We start from the raw sequence: 27,123 nt of genomic DNA, 5'->3' as shown, positions 1-27,123 counted from the left end.
GTGCCCACACTTGCCAGACCCTAAAACTTCCCTTAACTTCATATCAGTCACCCCTATGGTAGGCCCACGGGTGGGGTGCATTGTAAGCATAAGGTAGGACAAGCCCTGATATGTGTGGCATGTCCTAATAGTGAATTACCGCCCTTTTTCGTTCTTCACTATTGAAGGGCTACCTGTTCCCGTAGGCCAGAATGAGCTGCCGGAATTATTACACACTATAGTCCCGGCATGATCAGGGAACACGGTGGCACGTCAAGTTTAGTATGCCTGAACTCAGAATAATAAAATACTTCCTTTAGTAAGGTTTATTTTAATATCCTGTGTTTGCAAATGCTACTTTTAGAAAGTTAGCATTTGCTCGCCTAACTATTTCAGCCCGCCTCTGCCAGGATGTGTATCTGCTTTCTGGGGTTGTGTGAGTGGCAGGGCTGGGGGATTCCAGGGGACAGTCTGGGCTACCAGGTGGTGAATAGAGTGCTTACACCAGGATGGGTGGGCGGAGTAGCCCTTGACTCTGAATAGGGTTGTGCTCCACCACCACAAGGCTGGCTCCACCTCCTGCGGAGCATCTGGTGTCCCTGCCCTGCCCCCTGAAAGAAGACAGCAGCTTCCTGTCAACAGAGTGCTCCAAAACCGGGTTGAACCAGGCTCAGGCCCCCTGGCCTGCAAAGACAAAAGAAACCGTTTATAAAAGTAGGAGCTCGGCTCCTAGCAAATCAGATCCTGTTTTGACCACGACGAACCTCTGCCTGACTAGAAGGACCAAGAGAAGCTGAAGGAAGGAAACCCGTCCCTGACCTGAGGGACTGGCCTGCAGTGGTGCCTTGCTGAGAACGGAGAGAAAAAGACCAGAGAGGACTTTGAAGACTTGTGCCTGAAACGATCTCCAAGGGCTTGATCTCGAGCTTGCCCTCTGAACTGAACCCCAGGACTAGTGGGTTCAATTCTGCCTGTGCCCGTCTGCTGCTGGGCCCTTAAGTTCTCTTACCTCGCCGGAGTGGTGACTCGGGTGCCTTCGCCCCTCCTAAGGTCTTGACAGCCCAGAGCCTGGTCGCCCCGCCGCCGAGAGCCCCGCTCAAACTTGAGTCGCTCTCCGCTTCAGTGTCGGGCCGCCCGCTCTCCTGTCACCTCGCCTGCTACGGAGCGCGTTGGGCGCCTCTCATTTTCTCCCGCCGGAATCTGCACGGAGCGCATCTGATAGCCCCGGACGGTCCGTACGTCGCTACGTACCCGACTGTCTCGCTTTGCCCTCCTGCATACCAAGGCTCGTGCCGCACCTCAAGAAGGCCTTCCGTACGTTGGTACCGGAGGCCCGGTGCTGCACCTGTCTGCCCAAGAACGCCACGCCCCACACAGATCCACAGGTACGATCCGGCATACTAAGAAGTAGTACGCCCCGGAGGCCTGAACGGCGCCTCGCCCCATGAGTTGCTCCAGACCCCGGATCGCCGCAAACCTCCACACCGTCCCGCTCACCCGCCTCGCACCTCGAGGGGGCCTCGAGCTGGATAGATTCTCCGGAGAACCGTCGTCCCCGTCCCCAGTGGCCGCGCCTGAAACGCCTCGGACACTCCACTCAAGGTACACTTGAACTCGATCCCGAGTTCACATCGGATCCAGGGTCTGCAACGTTTGTTTTCCCTGTCGTCCGTCATTCTTCAACGGGTCGCTTCTCTAGCGCAAAGCGCGCATCGACCCTCAGCGTACCTTGCTGACCAAAGCACTTAAGAACTTTTGCCTATTTAAATCTCGTGGCCTCATTCGCTAAACGTTATATGGTCTTGTGATAATTCTGTAACTAAGTATTTTTATATAAAGTCTACGTATTTTTGATACAACCTTACGACTGGTGTCCGTCTGTGGTGGGTCATTGGGGTTACTGTATGTGATCATAAATGCTTAACTAACTATCACCCTGAGGATTAGCCTTGTCTGCTCGCGCAACGCAACCTAGAGGGTGAGCAGGGGTTATTCTTACGAAGTAGTTCCCTTGCCCTGACTGGAGGAGAAGGTCCCTGCTTGTCTCAAGTGCATACCTGTGCCAACCAGAGACCTCCGATTCTAACAGCCACAAAACACAAAAGAAACAAAACATCATTTTACAATAATAGAATATATTTTGAATTTTTATAGTCCTTGATGGGCAAAATCCACTGCAGGATTCTGGAGATACAGATCTTTAAAGGTTTTTATCACGTTTTGATTCAACTACAAACAAGCAATGGTTGATCAAAAGTTTTAAAACTTTTTTAAATGTTTAGAAAGTTAGTTAAGCTACTGAGGCTCGGCTTCGGTAACCAAATACGACATGGAGAAGGTCTGGGGGGGGGGCAATGGAGCAGATGTGGACAGTTACTGGCTACCAGAGCGTTTTCAGTCCAGTTCCAAACTTCATGGCACAACCACTATAGACTTTAATGGAGAGGTCCTAATGATGAGGATACAGGAGGAAAAGATGCTAAAAGATTCTCCGGATATGGTGTAGTGTATGGTGTAGGGGGTGTGCCTTGGATGCCGAGATGGCCGGCAGCATGAGCGCCGAGCTCCGCTAAGGAACCCAGCATTTATCCTGATGATTGGCCCCCCTGACCCCCCCACGCGACAGTGAGGGTCGGGGAACCAAAGACTAATCAGCCTGGAGGGTCCCGGCGAGCTGCGGCGGCGCCCGCGGGGAAAGCTGAGTGAGCCCCGGGGCCGCGCTTACTGTGGGGAGGACTCCAAAATGGCGGCGCCGTCCCTGTAAGAGACCTCTGGAGGATTGCGGTGGCACACCGGCGGGCACCCCGGGGGCACTAGATCGGGGACTCCTGCCACGGCGGGCATGTTGGACCGGCTTGGCCCCAGGGGAGAGACGCTGCTGGCATATATGAGCGGCTGGAGCTAACTGGTGGGGCGGCCCGCGCCAAATAGCGCTGTTACGGCGCTTGCGCCGCGGAGGCTGGCACTGGAGCTGTGGAGGCCGGGCGGTGGCTGCAGAGGCTGAGTGCTGCGGGGACGCATGGTGGCCTTGGAGGCCGCAGACTGGGAGTCGCTGGACGGCAACGGCGGAGGGCCTCTGATTGGTCCTTGGTGCGGTGGAGGAGCCTCGTGGGGACGGCGGTGAGTTAGGAGGACGGTGGCCCTGATTGAGGGGGGTCCTGCGGGGTTGACCGTACGCCCACCTGGGCCTCGCGACGGAGACAGTGTGTGCTCCATGGTGGCGCCCGTAGCTGAAGCTGTGCACCGCTGTGCGCTGGGAAGGGCGTTGGCCGGGGGCCCTGACTGCTGTAGCCCTCTCGGGGCTTGCATGGATACTGCGGCGGAGAGGACGGGCTCGTTGGCACCATGGTGAGAGGTGGGCCTTGAAGAACCAGGCGGAGTGCGGAGGGACATCTGCCTGAATCCCCGGACCTGGGGGCAGACCCTTGGGATACCACGGAGTGCGCCAAGGGACCCCGCAAAGTGGAATTGGAGTGTTCTGATGATTGCAGCCATGGGCAAGCCCCGCCGCCCCCTGACATTGAATCCCCGCCTCAGGGGGATAGAGTTACGCGGGATCTGCCGCACGCCCCGGGGCTCCAACTCCAATTGGGTAAAATTCTGGCTGCCATTGTGTACTCTCGCACCGCCCTTCAGCAGGACATTGCGAAGGTGGCGATGGGGCTGGGCATGCTGCGGGCTGATCACTCGAAGCTGTCTGATCGGGTGAAACAAGTGGAAACCAAGATCCAGGAGATTGACCCTGCGCAGACCGCGCTGACCGCGACAATGGCGAATGCCCTGGACCAACTAGCGGTGTTGGAGCGGCGGGCGGAAGACGCAGAAGGGAGAAATAGGCGGAACAACATCCGAGTAGTGGGGCTGCCGGAAAAGATAGAAGGGCCGGACATGGTGAGCTACCTGGAAAATTGGCTTAAAACGGTGGTGGCCCCTGAGGGATTGTCGGCCTTCTACACCCTGGAACGGGCACACTGCGTACCTGCTAGACCTCTGTTGCAGGGCCGTCCTCCACGACCGGTGGTGGCGCGGCTGCTACACTTTAGGGACCGTGACTTGCTCCTCCAGAGGGCTCGTAGGGATGGCCCTTTCCAGGTTGACAATAGCAGTGTTACTCTTTTCCCGGATTATTCACTCAATACTCAGAGGCGCCGCATGTCCTTCCAGGCTGTTAAGAAGGAACTGCGAGCAGAGGGGATCCAGTATTCACTGTTCTTTCCGGCCAAGTTGCGCATCGCACTGGATGGGAAAACCTGTTTTCATGATACCCCAGAGGAAGCATGGGCCTGGCTGGAGACTTACAGGGCTGGCAAAGATGGTCGGGAGGTGGAAGCGCGGGAGCTAGCCAGAGACTCCCAGCCTCGCAGAGTGCAATGAATACGGCGCCAACGGCGGGGTTTACGGAGGCCGTCGAACGCGCAGACAGCGGTGGAGCGCAAGGGAGCGCTGGATGCAGTGTGGCGATCTCTGGAGACTTACAGAGGACCTCGACGACGGGCTCGGACCTGGGAAGCGACAAGGGCCAATCGGAAGCAGAGTCCTCTGCATCGGACAGTGTACATTTGCTGCTGCTTACGCCCGGCACGGCGGATGGACTACTAGATGAGTAGACTTTGTGCTATTCTTGGGATTGGGTGTTTTGCTGTGACTTGATGCACTGCAATGGTTATCTTCGTTGGGGGGTTCCTCTGGGACGCTGGGTGCTTAGGAATGGGACTTTGTACTGTTTTTGAATAAAGTGGGGAAACCAACAGTGAAGGCGGGGGGTTCCAGGGGGTTCTGGGGGGGGTTACATTTATAGGGGGACCTGGGGCGGACAATGGGTGCGATTTTGGTTCTTCGTGGGTTAACTGCCAGGCTCTACCCAACCCCCACTGGATGGTACCCGTTAGTTTACCTTTGTGTTGTCTGAGGTGTAAAGTTGGGTTAGTTTGGATGGGATTCACTATGTTGGTGCCTGTTCTTGGGGGGGAGGGAGCTGCAGTGGGTGGGACGGGATTGTTGGGGGAGGGGATTGTTTTGTTTGGGGGACACTGCCTGCCGGAGCGACTAATTGGGAATGCGGAGCTCCTAAGTATTGTGCATCTGTATTGTGGGCCTGCTCCCTGGCAACCAGGGGGGAGGGCCGATTTGTGTGCTCTTTTCCGTATCAAATGCAAAAACAACAATTGATGGACAGAATGCAGAACAATGTCATACATTCACCCCAGTACAGAGATCTGGGCCTAAATCCATAGTTTTTTTGCACTCCACACCACCCCAGACCACCCCAGTTCAGACATGGCCATATGCTAATCAGCCTTGACCCTGTGCCTCATGGGAACAGTCCATCCTGAACTGCCAAGCCATGTCTTTCCTGGACCGGAATCAAGCATCCTAGGACCGGTTTCTGGCTATCAGCCGTCTTCAGCAGGATAGCTTGACTCCAGTGGTGTGGAGAGCATGGGACTCACGTCTGAGCATACCCATCCCAGTCGGGGTGACAAATGCAAAAACAACAATTGATGGACAGAATGCAGAACAATGTCATACATTCACCCCAGTACAGAGATCTGGGCCTAAATCCATCGTTTTTTGCACTCCACACCACCCCAGTTGAGACATGGCCATATGCAAATCAGCCTTGACCCTGTGTCTCATGGGAACAGTCCAGCCCAAACTGGCAAGCCATGTCTTTCCTGGACCATGTAATGGGTCCATTACCTGATGTGAAATGTGTGACCTGGAATGTTCGGGGATTGCACTCTATGCAGCATAGATACAAAGTTCACTCCTATTTGGCGCGTAGGGGTGCGCAGATAGCCTTCCTGCAGGAGACCCATTTGACTAGGACAGAGGGGTTAGCGCTGCAGCGTAGATGGCAAGGTCAGCTCTATTACACCACTTATTCAGCCTTTGCATGGGGGGCGTTGATCTGGATTAGGGCCGGAGTCCCCTTTCATGTGACTGATCAACTGGTGGATTCCGCAGGCCGTTACGTTGTGGTTAGAGGACGCCTTTATGGGCGGGAGGTGACCCTCTGTAGCATCTATGCCCCTAATGTGGAACAAGCGCCCTTCCTGGAGGCTTTGTCTACTGCCCTAGCGGATTATTTTACGAAACCAGTATTGATGGGGGGAGACTTTAACTCAGTCGCAGATGTGAACATGGACAGGTCGCATCCTCCACTACCCACAGCTCCGGCTCATACACTAGCCAAGGTTAGGGCCCAGTGGCAAGATAACCGGGAATTTATTGACGTTTGGCGAGCACAGCACCCGGATGATAGGGATTATTCCTATTTCTCAGCTTTGCATGACTTGCATGTGCGGTTGGACGCGATTTTGTGTAGCCCTGGCCTTGTTTCCTTGGCGGTTGGCAGCGAGTACTTATCACACACCATATCGGATCATAATCCGTTGTTGGTACCGACCTGGAAGTTGCGTCCGGAGATGCTGGAGGATCAGGCCTTTCGCGCGGAGCTGGGGGAAGGAGTGGAGCAATACTTCGCCGAAAATGCGGGCACTGCCACGTCGACGGCCCTGGAATGGGATGCCTTTAAAGTGGTGGTCCGCGGGATCTGTATTACCAAGTGGGTGGGGGTAAGGAAGCTGCTATTGCAAGAAATCCAGGTGGGCGAGCTGGCCCTGAGGGAAGCTGATAGAGCTCACTCTGATGGCACTGAGACGTGCGACACGGTCCAATCCAGAAAGGAAGCGGTAGCGGTGGTAGTGGAGCGCTTACGGTGCTTCGATCATAGAGCCTACTTGACCTGTGCGCATGCGGAACGGCATAAAGTGGGCACACTATTGGCCTGGCTGGCTGACCCCGCTCCTAGATGCGTACCTATATTGGCTTTAACCTCGGCCTCGGGACGCTTGGAATATACGCAACATCATATAAATGACCGATTCTGCTCCTTTTATGCACATCTTTACACCATCCAATTGCAGACTGGGGAGGTGGATGTCCAAACGTTTTTGGAAGACCTGGAGCTGCCTTCAATTGAGGAGGAGGAAGCGGAGGCCCTTGGTCAGGACGTTACACTACCCAAAATTTGCTGCGCCATTAAGCAGTTGGGGCGCAACAAAACCCCGGGAAGGGATGGCCTGCCTATTGAATTCTATGTAATGTATATTGACCTCTTGGCTCCTAGACTACTGGCGATATATAAGGAGGCTAGGCAGCGGGGGTACTACCGGCCTCCGTTAGGAAGGCTATCATTGTTTCTCTCCTCAAACCGGGGAAACCTCCAACTGATCCGACCGCATACAAACCTCTGTCTATGCTCACCACTGATTATAAAATATTAAGCCGAGTGCTGGCCACTAGACTCCTCCCCTTTATGACGCGGTTGGTTCATCCTGATCAGGCCGGTTTTATCCCGACTCGCAATACCGCCAGTAGCATACGTCGGTTGATAGGAATATTGGACGGAGACTATGGAGTGGAAGGGCAGGCGATGATCCTTTCGGTGGATATTGCTAAGGCGTTCGACAGCCTGGAATGGCCCTATCTGTTCTCAATCATGTAAGCATTCGGACTCGGAGCTGGAGATGTCCGTTGGACTGAGATACTGTACTCGTCGGCCACTGCTAGGGTTCGGGTTGGCAGAGCTGTTTCCTCTTACTCTGTGGGGCGGGGCACTAGACAGGGCTGCCGGCTCTCCCCGCTGCTGTTCGCCCTTGCGCTGGAGCCCTTAGCGGTGCGCGCTAGGATGGGGAGTGCGTTCCAAGGCTTGCGACTTCACAACCAGTCGCACTATATCTCACTGTATGCAGACGACCTCCTAATGTTTCTAAGAGTCGCGGAGGAGGCCTTGGAGGGGGCGTGCTCCCTACTCGGTTGTTTCGGAGACATCTCGGGACTGCGGGTTAACTGGGCGAAGACTTGCATATTCCCGGTGTCCAGAGCGTGTGACGCGCCCACGTTGCCGCCTGAATTGGCGTGGGAACCTAGGTGTCTCCCCTATTTGGGAACACATGTGTACCATACTCAGGAGGATCTCCTTGAAGGCAACATTGGCAGAGCATTGAGGGGCCTGAGGGGTAGCATGCGGTTCTGGGGGACTCTGCCATTGTCGGTGGCAGGTCGCATGGCGCTATTGAAGATGGTGGCCCTTCCTCGACTCTTATATTTTTTCTGAACCCTACCGATTCGGATACCTGTTGCTCTTTTTCGACAACTTCGCGATGCGGTGGGGAGCTTTATCTGGGGGGCAGGGAGGCGCAGGGTAGCGTTGGATACTCTGATGCGGCCGAGAGCTGAAGGGGGCCTTGCTGTCCCAGATTTTGAATTATATTTTTTAGCTGCGCAATTTCAACATCTTACTCAGGCAGTGGCATTGGAGTTTCGAGGCCCGGACAGGGAGTCTGAACCTGCTGTACCACGGCATGTATTGTCTTTCGTGGCCCTAAAGCAGCGACTGCGGACTACTGAGTTGTCGATGGTGGAAGGTGTCCTGCGGCATTGCTGGAAACGGTTCCACAGTAGAATTGGAGTGCAACGACCATACGCTCCCGAAATACCGCTGGGCATGTGCACGGCATTGCCGCATGGTGGGGATTGGTCCGCCCTCACGGAATGGGAGAAGCTGGGCCTACAGATGGTGGGTGATCTGTTAAATTGTTTATGTTATGTTAAATTGATTTGTAAAGCGCGGCTAACACCATTAGGTTTCTTGGCGCTGTGCTGGAGCGTAGTGAAGAAGAATATGAAACAGAATCTAAGGGTAAGAGACAGTGAAAAGAAAGGTTTTAAGGAGTGATCTGAAGCCAGAGTATGAAGGTGCAAGTCTAAGGGAGAGAGGAAGGGAGTTCCAGAGGGATGGGGCCAGAAGAGAGAACCTCAGGTCCCCGTGTTTTTTCCTCTTGAACCTAGGAACGGATAACAGGGCCATTTGGGATGAACGTAAGTTGCGAGACGGGGTATAAGAATGGAGGAGGGAAGAAATAAAGGAGGGCCCTAGACCAGAAAGAGACTTGAAGACAGTGCAGCCTAACTTAAATTTGCAGCGGGCGGATACCGGCAGCCAATGTAGACTCTTTAAGAGTGGGCGGACATGCTGATCTTTTGGCTGGTGGTAGATCAGGCGGGCAGCTTGATTTTGTATCAGCTGGAGTCTTCTCAGTTGGTACTCGGGGATGCCGACGTACAGCGCGTTAGCATAGTCGAGTCGACTGATCACTAACGCCAGGAGTGCTAGCGTGAGCGCTTCGGTGGTAAGTAGGCGGGAGATTTTCCGGAGTTTCCTGAGTTGAAAGTGACTGGCGGACACCACTGCGCTGATCTGGGGTGTCATAGAGAGGTCATTACTGATAATGACCCCCATGCTTTTAGCAGAGTTGACTGGAGACGGAGGGCTTCCAAGGCTGGCAGGCCAGAAGGAAGGCTGCCAAGGGTTGGAGGCTCCCCCGACAAGAATCAGTTCAGTCTTGTCGGGGTTGAGCTTTAGGTGGTTTAGGCTCATCCAGTTGCTGATGAAGCAGAGTGTGTTTTGGAAAGTAAAGATGGAGTCCTCAGAAGAGTCAATATTGAAAATCAATTGAATATCGTCCGCGTAGTTGAACGTGGTAACGCTCAACCCGCGGAGGGCACGGAGTAAAGGGGCTAAATACAAATTAAAGAGGAGAGGGGATAATGAGGAGCCCTGGGGGACACCACAGGACAGCTCAACCTGAGTGGCTGAAAACTGAGACAGCCTGACAGCTTGTTGTCGTTCCGTCAGGAAAGACTGGACCCAGTCGAGAGCAGTCCCTCGGATGCCGGCCTCTCCGACACGGTCGACCAGGATCCCATGGTCGACCGTGTCGAAGGCGGCCGATAGATCCAGAAGGACAAGGGCTTGTCGGGTGTTAACATCAGCCCCTCTACGCAGTTCGTCCATCATGGAGAGAATGACAGCCTCCGTGGAATGCGCAGGTCTGAACCCTGCCTGCTTAGAGTCTAAAACACACGAGTCCTCGATAAAGGAACTGAGTGTTTGAGTGACGTGCGATTCCAGGACTTTGCTGAGGAAGGGGAGGAGGGATATAGGGCGGTAGTTGCTCAAGATGGAAGGGTCTGCCGATGGTTTTTTTAAAATAGCAACCACCTCGGCCTGTTTAAAGGAACACGGAACTACCCCGATGGCCAGAGAGTTGTTAATGAGGGCCAGGGGGGGTTCAGGGCAGAAGGTGAAGGCTGCTCGAAGGACCGAGGGAGGGCAGCAATCACGAGGAGAGCCAGAAGAATTTTATGCAAAAGCGAAGAGAAGATGGCTGTCGAGATAGGGGGAATAGCGGTAAGAGTATGAGAGTTAGAATATTTAGAAAGCTCAGTAGTCAGAGGGTGGACAAACGGGGTTTGGGCAGCGATACTGGATTTAATTTTTGCTATTTTTTCAATGAAAAATTTGTTCAAAGAATCACACAGGAGTTGGGAGGGGAGGGGCCCTAATGTGAGTCTAGCTGGGTTAGATAATTCCTCTACAATAGAGAATATGTCCTTTGACTTGTTTGTGGAGTCCATAATTTTGTTTGAAAAATAGGTGGATTTGGCCAGGGCTATAGCTATTTTATATTTTTTGAGTGAAGAGGAAAATACCTCCTTATTCTCAAGGGAGTACCCCCGGCGGATCTGTATGCAGATGGTGTGTTATTACCCTATGGTACATTGCAAGAGACTTTTGGTCTCCCGCCCGGTCATTTCCTGCTGCATGCAGCGCTGGTCGCCGCTGTCCAAAGACATTGGGGCACCGGCCTCTCGGAGCCGCCAACAAGCTGAACGTGCCAATACATGGTGATGGCAGCGGGCACGTATAAAGCGGTCACATACTTATATAAACGTATGCTGGGAGAGGGGCTGAACCCGTTGCAGAAAGTACGGGAGCAATGGGCGACGGACTTAGATAAGGCATACCCGACACGGCCTGGTCGCAGATAATTAAGAGAGCATGAAAGAGCACCAGGAATGCTAGGTTCCAGTTGATCCCATTTTTTATACTTCACAGGGCATACCTTACACCGGCTAAAATTAACCAGTATTTCCGGGTAGACACCGCACTATGCCCCCGGTGCAAACTGCAGGGTGCGGACTTGAGCCATATGCTGTGGGATTGTCCGCAATTGGGCACTTACTGGGAAGAGATAACTGATTTGCTTAGTAGAGTAACCGGGCGACAGCTTACTCTGGATAAGGGGACTTGCCTGTTACACTGTTTTCCACACACTAGTAAAACTAAGTTGGCTAGCAAATTTGTAGACCTAGGATTTATTCTGGCCAAGAGGGAGATTACATCTCACTGGAAGGCAGCGGTAGGCCGTTGCTACGTTAGATGGAAGGCAGCTTTGCTTGTGTGGGCGAGCAGCGAGAGCTTGGTTAGATTGCAGCAGGCTTATAGGGCCCATAACATAATGACAAGGCGCTAGAGGTGGCGCGGACCTGGGAAGCCTTGGTGATAGAGCTACGGACATCAGATCTAGACACTGACTCAGAATCCAGCCCGCCGACGGAGGACGGAACCAGTAGACGATCTCCTCTTGATGTGGGGGGATTAACATGTGAGACGATCCCCGACTCTTGTGGTAAGCAAGATATTTAGTTGTGTTGTTGAAGTGATGGTACGCACGCAAACTGCACACTAGGGTAGTATTTTGCTAGCATTTACTTTTTAGGTTATAGCGCCGGCGGCAGGGGTGGGGGGGTAGGGGTGGTTAGACGGGTAGGAGGGCATGCATATGGTATTGAACGATGACCTAGAGCCCAGAACTTCAGTAGTGGTGGAATATTGAATGGGGGGGACTTGACACTGTAGCGGTAGGCCCGGCATAGGGACCTTGTGACATGGATTGGAATTCCATGATTGATTTGTTGGATTGCTGGAATAATGTCGGTGTTTCCTTTATTGCTGAATATCTGTTCTCTATGTAACTATGACGGCCCTTCCCTATGTCTGTTTGTGTTTTCAAACAATAAAAAGATTTTTTTTTTAAATTGTATATGGTGTAGTTGACGGGGTGCCTTTCTGGTGATTTGCTTGGTCTACTGGTCTGGTGGGGTGACTTTGGCCACATAATTCAGGGTCCCTCGAAGTCCTCCTTGAGACAGTGGAAGGCTAGCTGTGGATGGGCTACCGGTCTCTGCATTCCTTGCAAAATCATTTAGTGAGGGCTACAGTCCCTCGTGGGTGACCAACCTGGACTGTGACAACACTCTTGGGTCCAGCAGACTCAGGTGCAACTTTTGGCCATTGAAGATTTGTCTCTTCAGGCGCCAGTGGCAGTCAGTAATGATTCCGCCGAGGTGGCTACCAAATTGCTGCTTTGGGCTTCTTCAGCTTTTATGTATCTGGTACTGTTCCAGGGGGCCAACCAACTGACTCTTGGAGTCACTGCTTCAGTCTGGGACTGAGAATGACTTTTCCCTGAGCTAGGAGCCAGAGGCACAGTTTTAACTGTGCTAATCCAACAGTGCAGCAGGGGCAGTCCAACAGACGGTGCAGCTTCTCTTTGTGCAGTCCATGGGCAGCAGGGCAATCCTTCTATGGTCCTTGTTCCGATTCTGATGTGATCTGCGGTTTAGGGTGCCATATTTAGCTGGAGAAAGAGCCCCAAGGAGACAATGCAGTTACTAGCCAATGGACTGCTAGGTGCCTTCCCTCTTGGTGACAACTTTCCAGCAATGTGTGGCATCTGGCAATCCTAGAGTGCACTATTCTGGCCACTCTCACGATGTCTGAACCTCTCCTCGTCTGTGAGGAGTTTGGTAGCCCATCCTAGATGTGTGGCTACCTGGGTACTACACACCCATGAGAAAACAAACCAGTTTGTGCACTGTTCTTCCCTCTCTGGACCTGTCTCCAGCCTGTATACCTAAACAAAGGGCAGGCTCTCTGGAGTGCTTTTGTCATTTCCCACCAAAGGCAGCTTTGCCTTTGGAAGCTAACACCCTGAGTGGCTTCCTGCAAGGGTGAGGTCACACCTCTCCCTGCAGTGGGCTACTATAGTTTTCAAGCCAGGGAATTGTTTACACTACTTCGCAGTTGGGCAGAGCACTGTCTGTAGGCTGGTGACTGTGTGAGGCCACTGGACCAGCTAGGTCACAGAGTGGCAACTTTCTAAAAGTTGCTTTACTTTAAAAGTGGCATTAAATTCGACCTGGGAATAAGGTTGGGTTTACTGCCATGATTAATTTGATACCTTACAGTACCTACATAGGAAGTCCCATTCAGACGTTAGCCAGTGGGGCTACTAACCTTTACACAGCAAAATAACAACATTGGGGGTTTTGCTATTAAGACACATATGATCGTACATGTCCTACTTAATATTATACAGCTGCTTGCTTTAGGGCATTTAGGCCTTCTGTAGGGGAGACTTATTGTTGAGTGAAAGGTTGGCTTTGCTATTAATGGTAATGGCAAAGTCGAAATGGCAGTGTGACAACGAAATCCAGTATTTGTAAAGTGCACAATTACCCGAGGATGTCAAGGTGCTGGGGGCGGTTGGGAAGATTAAGCAAGCTACTGTCCTGAGTCACATGGTGCTGGACTAACCTGCCGTCAGCACCAGGGGTCGAACCGTGAACCCTGTGGTCCGGAGTAAGGCACCCTGGCCGCTGCGCCACACCTCTTCCACAACTGCCCTTCCAGTCTGCACTGGCAGGCTGGGAGCCAATTTTTACTTTTTTACACAGGGTGCTACAATCAGTGCAGCAGCCTTACATGTCCTGCGTAACTAGGGACTAGGAACTTATAAATTAGTCAGTACTTGCCAATTGGGGCTAGCCAATTCGACACACTTTTTAATGGGTAAGAGCACAGGCACTGAGGTCTGGTTAGCAGGCCTCGGTGCACTCTCAGAGTCGAAAAACCAGCAGACAGTAGTCAAATGAGCCATTATAATAAATGGGGTAACCCAGTATGGAGTCCATGGACCTGGGTATCAATCGGTAAGGAAAAAAATGGTCCTAGACAATCGTATTTACACTTAAATGGGAAATAATTAACATGTATTTCGATCATATCAACAAGAAAAAAGGCACCTTCCACAGAAATGACTCATAGACGAAGGCACCCAAAGTCAATTACATTGCAAGCATTTATTTATTTTAAGCTGAGTACTATTCATTCAATCAAAAACAAAGACATAACGTTCAGTATGTAATACTCAAGAGGTTACTTTAAAGGAAGAAGAAAGTGAAAGTTGGTGCTCATGTGTGGGATATAGGAAAAGAAGATGAAGATCATCAAGACACACTTGAAAAAAACCAGTTCAGGATATTCAAATACAAGGGATCTGGCTATGATTCCTAACTGGGCAAGTGTCCCTACTGAGATGGGCCTGACCCTGAACCAAATAACAATAAGAATTCAGGTAATGATTTATTAGATTTGAGGCACAGTGAAAACTTCTTCTGTGGCTGGGGTAGGGAGGGGTGGGTGTTGAGTGCAGGTCCACTGGGGGAATGTCGACGTTTCGACCCTTGCGCAAAAGGTTAGTACACTCCTCTGCTACGGGTCTTCCTCAGGACAAGGGAAAGGGGACCTATCTTCAACAAAGTCAATTACACTGCCCCCGAGAGGTGGCGAGTCCGAGCACGGTCGCGGTGTGGCGAATTCAATTCAAATTTGTTCTGTTCACCATACTGTACTAAGAGTACTTCAAAGTTGTGGGATAAATCACCCTGAGGTACCGCTGGAGAGTAGCGGCGTGAGAACTCCTATTTTAGTGTTGCCTTTGGTCCTTCAGGCACATTAGATTCTTCACTCAAGTCGGAAACTCTCCGCATCCGTCGGTGTTTCTAACAACATAGACCCAAATGGGGGCAAAAAGTAGGGGAAAACCTGCAAAAGCCTGCTTCCTTATAATTCTTTTTACAGTTTTGTTTGAATTAGTGGGGGATATAGTGCGCCACCGGGCCCTCCACCATAATTCAATGGCAGAGCACTCACCTGAAGGCTAGTAAAAGCCAATGGAAGAGTCTGTATGGCGCTTATTCATATTGTGAAATATACCCCTGAGCTGTGGTGTCAGACCCCATTTGAGGGGCCACTGGGCAAATAGTGGCTACTGTACCTCAGCTGAGGGAGGTGGGATCTTTTGCCTCTGGTGTCCGAGGACCATTATACTATGGCTCTGCAAACTGGGCCAAGTACAACCCCCTGCAGAACTTGACTCTGCGAGGTAGAAATGGAGAGTGATCATAGGCTTATCAGGGGGATCGTGTGGAAGTGCATCAGGCTCAGAACTCAGCAGTCTCCCAGTAGTGCAATAACAGATTACCCAATCCTTTTCTTGTCTTTGTTAAAAGAAAGTACTTAAAGAGACATAGAAAGCTCAACACTACACACTTCAGGTCACAGATATGAATACTTCACTCGCATTTGGTATCTGTACTTGGAGCTGGTAATACCCCTTCCCTCTTCTCCTCACTCTCTACCTTCTGTCTGGTTCACGTTCTGTCTTGTGCAGGTATCGGGCACAGGTGTATTTTTACCCTCCATTGAGCTTGTCCATGCAGTTACTCACATTACTCCCAGTTGTCTTTATCTCACCACTGGAGAGTCTTGTCTCATCTTTGGCCATGGCAGGGGCCTGAAGCATGTGTCGGACTCTATCTCCAGCTTCCAGGAGGAGACATGTTGGGTGCGAGTACTGTATGTCTATCTACAAGGTAACACCTCTTCTATAAATCAGTATTGACTTAAATATACACATGTACCTTTTTGTATGTATGAATTGCAATCATTGTTTTCAAAAAATATATATCACACTCATTATTTTTTATCAAATACCAACACTCTTGTAAGTGGCGTACTATAAACTCATTTTGTCATTATATCATTTAACAAATTAAAAGTGCAATTGAATGAATGCCTTTGATATGGGATATTTTTTGTGAAAAAGGTGCAAAATCATTCTGTCACCTCTGCTCTTGATGTGGGTAATACTTAGCATAAAAAAATATTGGTGAAGGAAATTGTAGGAAAGTAGGATCTGCTTTTATGGTCACCCCCACTTTTTCCTGGTGTCATTATGTTTTACTCACTAGTCTGTCTGGGATCCTGATAATCAGGACTCCAGTATCTGTGCTTCATCCCTAAATTGGACATGGTGAGTACTTAGGTACATTCCAGATTGGCTACTGGTATATCCTGATAAGTCCCTTGTATATGGTACTAAGGTATTCAGAGCATAGGTACACCAGAAGTCTCCCATGGGCTGAAGCATGTATTATGCCACCCATGAGAGACCACTCAAATTGTGACTACAGAGATGCTTTGGACCATTTTCCTGTTGCCAGGGGACTCAGTGTCCAAGAAAACCCTGAAGGAGAGGAGGAGCCTGGAAGCACGCCCCGTCACTCGTGCTGATAAGTGCTGTTTGCCTCCCGCGGCGCGGGATGCATTGGACCATTTGTCTGTTGTATTGTATTGTAATTGCTTTTGTATAGCGCTTACTACACCTGACGAGGCATCGAAGCGCTTTTTCAACGAGTAGCACACTACTCCGAGACCCATAGAGGATTAGTGTTGGTGGATATGTTATTCAGTTATTTAGATAGAGAAGAGTAGGTGGCCGGATAGAAGAGGGAAAGAGGTTTGTATTTATATAGCGCTTGCTACCCCAATGAGGTTTTGAAGCGCTTTTTTGGCGAGTAGCAGACTACTCTGGAACCCATAAGGATTAGTGTAGAATTAGTATGGTGAAACATGAAATTAAATTGATTGGTGGATATATTAGTCAGTTATTTGGATTGAGAAGGGGAGGGGTAGAAAGGGAAAAAGAGTTGCATTTATATAGCTCTTGTAACTCTGATGGAGTGTTGAAACAATTTATTGGCGAGTAGCACACTACTCTGGAACCCATAAAGGATTAGTGGTGAATTAATATAGTAGAATATGGAATTTGAGAAGTGAATATGTTAGTCTGTTATTTTGGTTGAAAAGGATAGTGGAGGGATAGAAGAGTGAAGGATTATTTTTTAGGTCAAAGCAATAGGAGGAGGCTTTTGGATGAGTAAAAAGGGTTTTTGGAGGGGAACAGTCAGAGGGAAGAGTTTAGAAAGGTTTGTTTTGGGGGATCGGTATAGTAAGAGGTGTCAGATGATGCAAGGAAGGGTAGAGTAGGAGAGAGTCTAGAAAGGGTTATTTTGTGGGTCATAGTAGTGGTATGGGGTTTGGGATAAATGAGAGAGTGGATGTAAAGGATATATTGATAGATGTATAGGGTGGCAGATAGGGTAGTGCATTGGAAAGAGTAGTTGAAAGAAGTTTGAGATGAGTAAGAAAGTTGGGCTAGAAGATATATTGAGAGAAGTATAGGCTGAGAAATAGGGTAGTGCATTGGAAATGCTAAATTAGAAGAAAGTGATAAATATATAGATCCATGAGTACATTAAAAGCATATAGATGCATAAAGGAGGTAAGTATATGTAGATTAAAGATATTGATAGAGGTACAGGATGAGAAATAGGGTAGTGCATTGGATATGCTTTTTCACGAGAAAAGTAACAGACACACATATCCAAGTATATGGAGGTACATAGATGCACAATGGAAGCAAGTACATGTTGACCAAAGATTTTATTGTTGTTTTTTTGGTTTTTTATTTATTTGTTTTTAACAACATAATTATTCTACATGTTTATACAAAGCCAATACACAAAGATCGGTACATATCTATAGTGAAAATAAATGCTTATATACAGAGGGATATACTGTAAATTTCTGTTTGCGTATGGTGCTTATATGGGGAAGAGCCAATTCTTAAGTAGTTTTGTGAAGATAAGGTTGTTGTCGTGGATCTTATGTTAGGAAGTAAAGCGTTCCATAGTTTGGCTGCTGGAACAGAGAAGGATGTGTCACCCATGTTTTTTTTCTTGTATCTTGGGATTTTGAGACAAGATGCCCCTTTAGAGCGGAGGTTCCTTTGTTGAATGTGTTTGGTGATTTTATTCCTGATGAAGAGCGGTCCCATTTCATGTATTGCTTTGTGGGTGATACAAAGTAGCTTGAACTTGGATCTTCTGGCAACCGGTAATCAATACAGGGCTTTCAAGGCAGGTGAGATGTGGTCTCGTGGTTTGATATGCAAGAGTAGTCTGGTATCCGAGTTCTGAATCTGTTGTAGTCTTTTCATGGACGTTAAAGGTGATTCGTGGTAGAGGCTATTGGCGTAATTGTGTTTGGACAGAAAGAGGGAGATGCTAGCTTGGACTTTGTGTGGAAATGCCAAATGAGGGAAAATTCGTTGCAGCATTTTTTTATAGTGACAAAGCTTGATCTTGCTAGTTTGTCCACTTGGGCATTCATCGACAGCTTGGAGTCCATTATCATTCCGAGGTTTCTTACTTCCTTCGATATTTTAGGCAGTGATCCCAGTTCTTCAAGCCAGGCGGCAAGCGTGTCATAATATTTCGAATCACCACACGTAAGTATTTCCGTTTTGGAAGTATTCAATTTGAGATGGCTCCAAGTCATCCACTGATCCACGGCTCTAGCACAACTGAAAATTGGGGATTTTTCATCTGCATAGTTATAGCACGTGAGGTGAAATTGATTGATCAGCTCCAGTAATGACTTCATGTACATGTTGAAAAGCATGGGTGAGATGATAGAGCCTTGAGGTACCCCAGCTTTTGTGGAGTATGGTTTGGAGAAAAAAGGTGGGGTATGGATGACATTAGTTCTGTTTCAAAGGTAGGACGCGATCCAGTCTAGAGGAGTTCCCTCTATGCCGGCTTCATAGAGTCTTTGTTTTAGAGTGTCATGGTCAACCATGTTAAAGACAGCCGAGAGGTCCAAGAGGAGTAGCACAGCAACCCCTTTGTGGTCTACTGTATTCTTCAGGTCATCCCAGAAGGCAAGGAGGGCAGATTCAGTGCCTCTTCCCGGACGGAATTCTGTTTGGAAGTCTGAAAGTATGTCATTCTCTTGAATGAATTGTGACATCTGGGCAAACGCTGCTCTTTCTATTAGTTTGCCCAGGAAAGGTCCATTTGTAATGGGTCTGTAGTTGTCAGGGTTCAGCGGGTCGCCAAGTGACTCGGTATCCCAGAAAACCCAAAGCATTTTAGAAGCTGTAGTAGATATATAATGGAAAAGGTTAAAAAACATTTCAGCATCAAGCTTGTTAATTTATGAACAGGGTTATAATGAACCACACAATTTAGGGTCCATTTTAGGTCAAGGTTTCGAGACCTGTTATATTTAGTTCAGTGGCTTAAACTCCACCCTCTGCTTTTCATTTGTTTGTTTCAGTGTCCTTTAAAAATCTTTGCTTGCTAGTGGTCAATCCTTCCTCTTTGTCCCTCCTTTAACTCTTTTGTTCCTCCCAGGGATTAAGGACTAAGTACTGTATCATTACACTATGGTTGTCTATCTGTTCTTTGGGGGACATTTTTTAAATTTCTTCCCTGCTCGTGTTACACTGTGGGTGCGTGTTCAGCTTCTACGCCGCATCTTCGCTTTTCACACAAGCACTTGCTCCCATTGCAGTTTCTATAAATAGGGCTATACATTTTGTGGAACTTGGTCCCTACTTCATTTTAGCACTCCATCTCTGGTTTCGCTGGTCTCCATGTCACCTCCTGCAGCCCGTAGCTCATCCCTCTCTTCCGTTTCTACGGAGCACTGCTGCTCCCACCCTGTGCCACGGCAGACTGCCCCTGGTGTGTGCAGAGCCTGGGCCGAGCTCTGCTGCTTCTGCTGTTTTTTTAGGCATGGGGAGATGAAGTAATGTGTCCACAATCACAGGCTAGTGAGCCAAGGCCGGGACTCAAAATCGCTTCCCCATTTTTTTTAGGCACGGGGAGATGAAGTCAGTGCCCACATTCACAGCTTGGTAAGCGGACGCCGGAACTCTATCTTGGTTCCCTGTTACAAAGATGCTAGCCATGGCCGTAAGGGTAAGCATGGTAATGTCAGACATTATTATCCATATTCATTGTTCAAGTGATAATTTTGACTAATTGGCTTGCTGCCGTCTAGGGTTTACGTTCTGCAAACATGCAGCAGGGCAGTACCTGTGCCGCCGCAGACTGCCCCTCGATTGCGCAGAGTTCGGGCCAACCTGCGAGTCTCCTGCTGTTTATTTTAGGCACAGGAGATTAAATCATGTGCCCACAATTACGGGCTGATAAGCCGACGCCGGGACTCAAACTTGGTTCACCATTTATGTTTTTTAGGCACGGTGAAGATGAAGTCATGAGCCCACAATCACAGGCTGGTGAGCCGATACTGAGACTCAAACTCGGTTCCCTAGTTACAAAGTTGGTAGCATTGGCAATAAGGGTAAGTATGGTAATGCCAAACATTATTAACCAAAATGTTTACAGATTGTATCACTCACACCAATTGGCTTGCCGCTGTCTAGGGTTTACTTTCTGCGAACGTGCAGCAGGGCAGTGTCTGTGCTGCCACAGACTGTCTCTTGTGTGTGCAGGGCTCAGGCCGACCATTGCTGCTTCTGCTGTTTTTTTAGGCACGGGGAGATGAAGTGATGTGCCCTCAATCACAGGCTGTGAACCAACGCCAAGACTCGAACTAAGGGGTCGATTACGATGGCGGACGGAAGGCCGACCGCCGTCCTGGAGTAGGCGGAAAATGCCTTTTTACAGTCCGCCAGCCGCAGCCAGTCCGTCCGCCATATTAGGATGGGAAGCACTGTCAAATGTCCATACGCCGCGGAAGAGCACGCCCCGCCGCGTAAATACACCCGACCCCGCGGCGGACATAACCAATCCAGAGACACCGCCGTACGGAATGACGTCTCCGACCGTCCTCTAAATCACGATGGTGGAAAAGAAACATCAAATCGCAGCGGAAAAACAACCTGCCTGAACACGGCGGATTCACCACAGCAGATAGGCAAAACATTGCAGAGATACCCACCACAGGAAGTTCGCCGTCATGGACCCAGCGCTACACGCATTTCCTATACTCTTCGTGCTTCACCACCAGCAAGTCATGGAACGTGGCCGACGACGACGCAGGTACGCAAACACACCAATTGCTGTCAGAAGGGGAGCACCTTCCGGGGCCGTGACGTGGGGAGGGGGAGGGGCAGGGGCATGTTGGGGAAACAGCATTTACGATTGCACCAATATATCAACAATGCAAGGAGACAACCAGGAATGACAAAGACAAACCACAAGACACGATTAACTTTCTTTATTGCACATAATAGGGGTTCAATCCTAGAGTAGCCAGGAGCATGGGCACTGGATAGAACAGAGCAGGTACATCAGAGGCAGCACATGAGAGGGCACAATGCAGTATCATAACAGCAACAGGGCAGTGTTCATAACAGAGCAGGTACATCCGAGGCAGCACATGAGAGGGCACAATGCAGTATCATAACAGCAACAGGGAATTGTTCATAACAGAACAGGTACATCTGAGGCAGCATGTGAGAGGGGCTAAGTGCATCAACAGTCCATGGCACAGAGCAGGTACATCTGAGGCAGCACATGAGAGGGGCACAGAGCATCAACAGTCCATGGCACAGAGCAGGTACATCAGAGGCAGCCCATGAGAGGGGCTAAGTGCATCAACAGTCCATGGCACAGAACAGAGCAGGTACATCAGAGGCAGCACATGAGAGGGCACAATGCAGTATCATAACAGCAACATGGCAGTGTTCATAACAGAACAGGTACATCTGAGGCAGCACGTGAGAGGGGCTAAGTCCATCAACAGTCCATGGCACAGAGCAGGTACATCTGAGGCAGCACATGAGAGGGGCCAAGGGCATCAACAGTCCATGGCACAGAGCAGGTACTTCAGAGGCAGCACATGAGAGGGCACAATGCAGTATCATAACAGCAACAGGGAAGTTTTCATAACAGAACAGGTACATCTGAGGCAGCACGTGAGAGGGGCTAAGTGTATCAACAGTCCATGGCACAGAGCAGGTACATCAGAGGCAGCACAAGTACGTGGGTCAAGCGCCCCGTCCCATGGACATTATTAATGCAAGGGTGGTTACAATGGACAATCTAGGCACCAAGTCCAATGACATGTGAGTGATGGGAGCTACACCTCACAGCACAGAATCTGGTGGACTGCTTGACCTAGTCGCCTCAGACACACTGCCAGCACCAGAAACAGGAGTGTGAGACACAGTCACAGCTCTAGTGACTGACACATGAGCCATAGACCCAGACACACTGCCAGCACCAGAAACAGGAGTGTGAGACACAGCCACAGCTCTAGTGACTGACACATGAGCCATAGACCCAGACCAGGGCCGGACTGGTGAGTCCGGGCACCGGGCAATCCCCCGGTAGGCTGGAGGGGGCGGTTTTCGGAAAGGGGGCCGGTTTTGTGGCTGGGGGCCGATTTTCAGTCCGACCGTCACAGCCTGTGACGGTCGGACTGAAAATCGGCCCCCAGCCACAACAGCGACACTCACTTAGTTCAGGGAGGACTCAATTAAGTCACGTCCAGGACAGGTACAGGTGTCGTGCACTCACTCATCATCATGTCTGAGAGACTGAGACTCTCACTCGTCTCTCAGACTTCCAAGTTACTTCTGAAGCAGGCTTGCCGTCCCCGAAACACCAGCAAGCCTGATTGACCAGTGCGTGCAGTGCTGAATGTGCAACCTATGACCCCAGGCTAACAACAGACGTTTCAGGGAGGAGGAGGAGGAGGTGCCTGTGCGCAGCGCGCAGTATTGAGCCCTGTCTCCTTCTCTGCCGCGTCTGCGCGCCTCTCTAGGGTGCGGCTGTAATTCCCGGCGCATGCGCATTGGGCATTAAATGCGCTTGACTGGCTGCCTACAGGAGTGAGTGACGATGAGAGGAGCATACTAGCGCACCGCACGGTACTTGAAGCGGGTAAGCGGCCATCATTTTTTTATTCTACTGGATAGCGCGCGCCACGGGCGGCCTGCGGCCCGGCCCCCCTGTGTGCTGTGTCTGCCACCATTGCCACCAACAACAGCAAGTCATCATCAGCAGGCCTGAGATGAGTCCGTTTTTCCGCCCCGGGCCGGCCCCCGACTAGAGGTTATATCAGGTACATTGGGATTTTGTCTGCGATCCGCTAATTGCATTTGTAATTGAAAGAAGCAGTGCGACGTGACTATGTTACATAGTCAAGTGGCGCTGCTTCTTTCAATTCGAAATGCAATTTCGGCTCGCAGACAAAATCCCACACAAGCTGCCTGTAAGCAGAAAAAACTGAAGCACTGCCACCATACGATTACGAACACAACGACCTTGTGGAAATGCGCACACGTCTTCCTTTCACCTCATATATAATACTCCCAAACATAGCTGCAGTGCCAAGTTTTCAGGTTGGTACGTACTAGTGACTGTAATTTCAGAGAAACTTTGAGTGACATTAAGGGCCGGACTGAAAACTTAAAACAGCGAGCCAGCTGCCCAGGCAAAAATCAGAAATTCAGCCCTCATCATGTGCAGATCTGCTAATGCGCGCTAGAACCAAAGCATCTCTTAAGTTGCAGCCGAATCCCGTAACATGCACCACCACTCCAGGAGGGTAAACCCTGCCTCTAAGTATCTTGCTAGTCTGGCCAGTCCAGCCATGCCCCAGGAGCTACGGGATATGTGTGCTCACTCAGCTAAGCTAAGGGGTAGCCATTGCAGGAATTTCAATTGTACGGTGTTTGGGGCATATATGCTATGCTATAAGGAAGTGGATGCTATTCAATGCAGTCTCAAGGAGGACAAATCTGCCCTTTGTGTTCTCCCCGTGTGATGGGGCCTTGATGGGGGTCCCAGCTTTCACCCTGTCGAGTGTGCCTCTGGCATAAGCAGAATAGTTAGTAGCATAAACATGGCCCTTTATCCTTTTCAGCAGCCGGACCCCCTCAGCTTGGGTGTTTTGCAAGCAACTCCTGCAAAGTGGTATGTGTACTCCCTTTTGCTTGAGGAATATGTGGTTTTGATAGTGCCTGTCCAGAGTTTGCATTCCACAAATGTTCCAAGATAAGACATTATAAGTTCGTATAGTCATAGGCCCCAAGTGATATCCCCTACCCTCTGGTCCCATGGAGGAGAATTCATGGCAGTGGTCAGTGGAGAAGAGATGGATGCAAGAGAGGACCCCACCAAGGAATGGAGAGAATACTAATGCAATCTGTAACATCTGTGGATCAGAGGACCACACAACTACATTCAACAAAGGACAGCAATCCTGTGTACAGCATGGCATTGGCCCTTCGCCCAAACCAAGTAACCAGTGCATCCTGAGGAGCAGGACAAAAAGAGGAGTGTCTTGAATCTACCCGTGGTCAGAGTCCTGGTCAGGTGGACAGAAGGACTGGGCAGTCCTTGTCCCATGTCGAGAAATATCTAGGCTCAGGAGTAAGTGAGGCCAGAATGCTTGAGTTGAATCCCAGCGGAGGGCTCATGTCCAATATGATTCATTATCCTATATGACCTGGTCTGCCATCTGGGGGGGTCGCTCATGGAGGTGTGCTCGGGTCTGGCAGGGAGAGGGCTTGGGAGATTCCGATCCCCAACAGGACCGACAAGGAATCTGAGTGGTCATCCAGAGCTGATTGGCTGCTGTCCTGTGCTTGCTCAGGAGAAGGTGTCCCGATGCCAGTGCCTGCCTAGTGTGGCCCTCTCGCTGGCTTCAGGGGCATCCCCTCCAGTACCCACAGGATCCTTGCCGGTCGGTCGGCTCGATTGAGTTAGGTATTAAAGCTTCCAACCAGTCCCAAGTGTCAGACAGCTCTTCAAGGATGAAAGGTTATTATCTCAGATCGCTCTTAGTTTAGGGGGGAAGAGTAGATATTATTTGAGGCCTAGATCTCTCTGTTTGGGTTTGACCCCTTATTTCAACTACTATGAGTGAGTGACAATTTCTCAGACGCAAAACCAAGCAATGAAGACACGGGAAACATATAAATATCAGAAGTTATACTACTCATTTGAGCAACAAGAAACTCTAATAGCTTTAAACTGTTGCAAAGCTCCAGAAATTGAAATACATTAATCAGACAAAAACTGCGTGACTGCAGTCCTTACAGAGGGCATGCAGGCACTGCAGCTGCTCAGAACTGCCAAGCCTTTTGCATAGCTGCCTAGGTTTCAGATTGGTACGAGTGACATTTTTGTAATTTCAGAGAAACTTTGAGTGACATTTCAACTACTATGAGTGACAAGGGCTCACAAGCAAAACCAAGCAATGAAGACACGGGAAACATATAAATATCAGAAGCTGTACCACTCATTTCAGCACCATGAAACTCTAATAGCTTTAAAGTGTTGCAAAGCTCCAGAAACTGAAATACATTAATCGGAGAAAGACTGCGTGACTGCAGTCCTTAGTAACAGAGGGCATGCAGGCACTGCAGCTGCTCAGAACTGCCAAGCCTTTTGTGTGTTAAATGAAAAGGATGCCACCTTGGTTTGGGCCTTAGAAACATACCTCTGTGCTGGACATTTGAGCACTCCCACGTCTGCTTCTGGTGTGTCTTCCCGTCTTATAACTTCACCATGATGTGGCCCAAGACACTGTGCCTGCAGAGGTGCCCCTGAAATGCAGTAAGTGGAGAAAACCGGCGCTAGCAGTTTAAAACACGGCAAGAGGCTTTAGACACTGTGAGGTGCGGAGGATTAGAATATTGGAGGCATGGAGCAACAACAATGAGCCTGCAGTGTCATGTACTCTGGAAGGAAGGCTCAGGTAATGAGTCACTGTGGCGCCTGCCTCCTTTGTTCAGTGCGTCCCGCGCTGTCCTGATCAAGGGTGCCTACAAGTCACATAGCCCCAATTCGGTTATTGTTATGAAAGTGCTGCTGTGAAAGACTTAACTAGGGATAAATAAGACGTTTTTATGATGTGCAATCTGAGCGCTGCTGCTTGATATTTGTACCCCATAAAGGGAGGACTGTGGGCTGGCAGCAGGGGATAGATTCAAGGATGGGCAACCAACCGTATGAAACAAGCTACAATGCTACAACTGCGGCTCCGGGCCTCAGCTCTGGAGGATCCATCCCACAGCAGCATCGCAGTTCAAAGGGACCCTGAACGTAGGCAAAACACGGACAAACACATATCGCCCTCTCGCACAGCACAATACAACCCCTTAACCCCTTCCACGCTGATGACGAGCTGGGCTCGTCATGAGGTAGCCTCCTGGCACGCTGATGACGAGCCCAGCTCGTCACGTAACATGCGCTTTAGAAAATCTCAGCGTACGAGCGGAATTCCGCCCGCACGCATGCGGTTAATACATCTGTGCCAAACCATCGCCATCAGTATTCACACCTGTCCCATCCCCTGCACTCACCGCCCCAAGCCAGCCTTCTTCATGATGATCCTCGTAACCAGCATGATTAGGGTGACCAACTGGCATGGGTGCAAATTCAGGACGGTGAGTGTAAAAATTCAGGACAAAGGGTCAAAATTCAGGACAGAATGTCAAAATTCAGTACAAATCTTTGGGGCAAAAGGTATGTTTTACATACACATCAGAGGAGGTCCTGCAATAATATATAAGTAAATAGACAACCTACATAAGTTCAAGTCAAAATATGTTTGTATAAGGTTGAGACAATTGTGAATTTCAAAGTTTTTCACGCAACTTTGAGCAAATGTGCAAGTCTTTTGTGGTATTTCATATGTTCATGGTCTATTTCTATGGTCACTGTGCTGGTTTGTCTATATGTAGCAATAGTGAATTTGTCAAGGGTATCCCATGTGTTTCCCATACATATAACAAGTCTAGTATTTTTCGGTTGCATTGTAGATGCTGCTTCTCTTCACTGCAATTTTTTCTATTTCTTCAGTCCCAGTTATTGTTTGTTACTATACTTTTTGGCCATGCACTCTCCTCAGATCATCACTTTGAATAGCTCCTATTTATTTGCGCTATATTATTTAGCATTCTCTGTCAACCTTCTCAATAAGGCCCGAACAGTGAATCTCCATGTTGGGATCTTAGTTCTGCCTTGTGCCCGATTTTACCATACCTCTGGTCTGGAATGGGACAGCAGGAATTTGGCCTAATATGCAGACTCTTCATATTTAAATAGGAACTCCTTCGTAATAATGATGTATTCCAGGTAATTAGGAGTGCCATCTATTCACAAATATTAACAGGTTGTTGTACCCTCCAGAAGTGTATCACACTTATTTTATCCATATTCTGCTACAAAGGACTCACCACCCCTGGCTTAGCGCTCTCTCTTGGTGGAATATTC

Source organism: Lissotriton helveticus, chromosome 2_1 (assembly GCF_964261635.1).
Source record: "Lissotriton helveticus chromosome 2_1, aLisHel1.1, whole genome shotgun sequence".
NCBI lineage: Eukaryota > Metazoa > Chordata > Amphibia > Caudata > Salamandridae > Lissotriton > Lissotriton helveticus.
The sequence above is the reverse complement of the archived record's forward strand: the minus strand, read 5'-3'. Positions refer to the sequence as shown.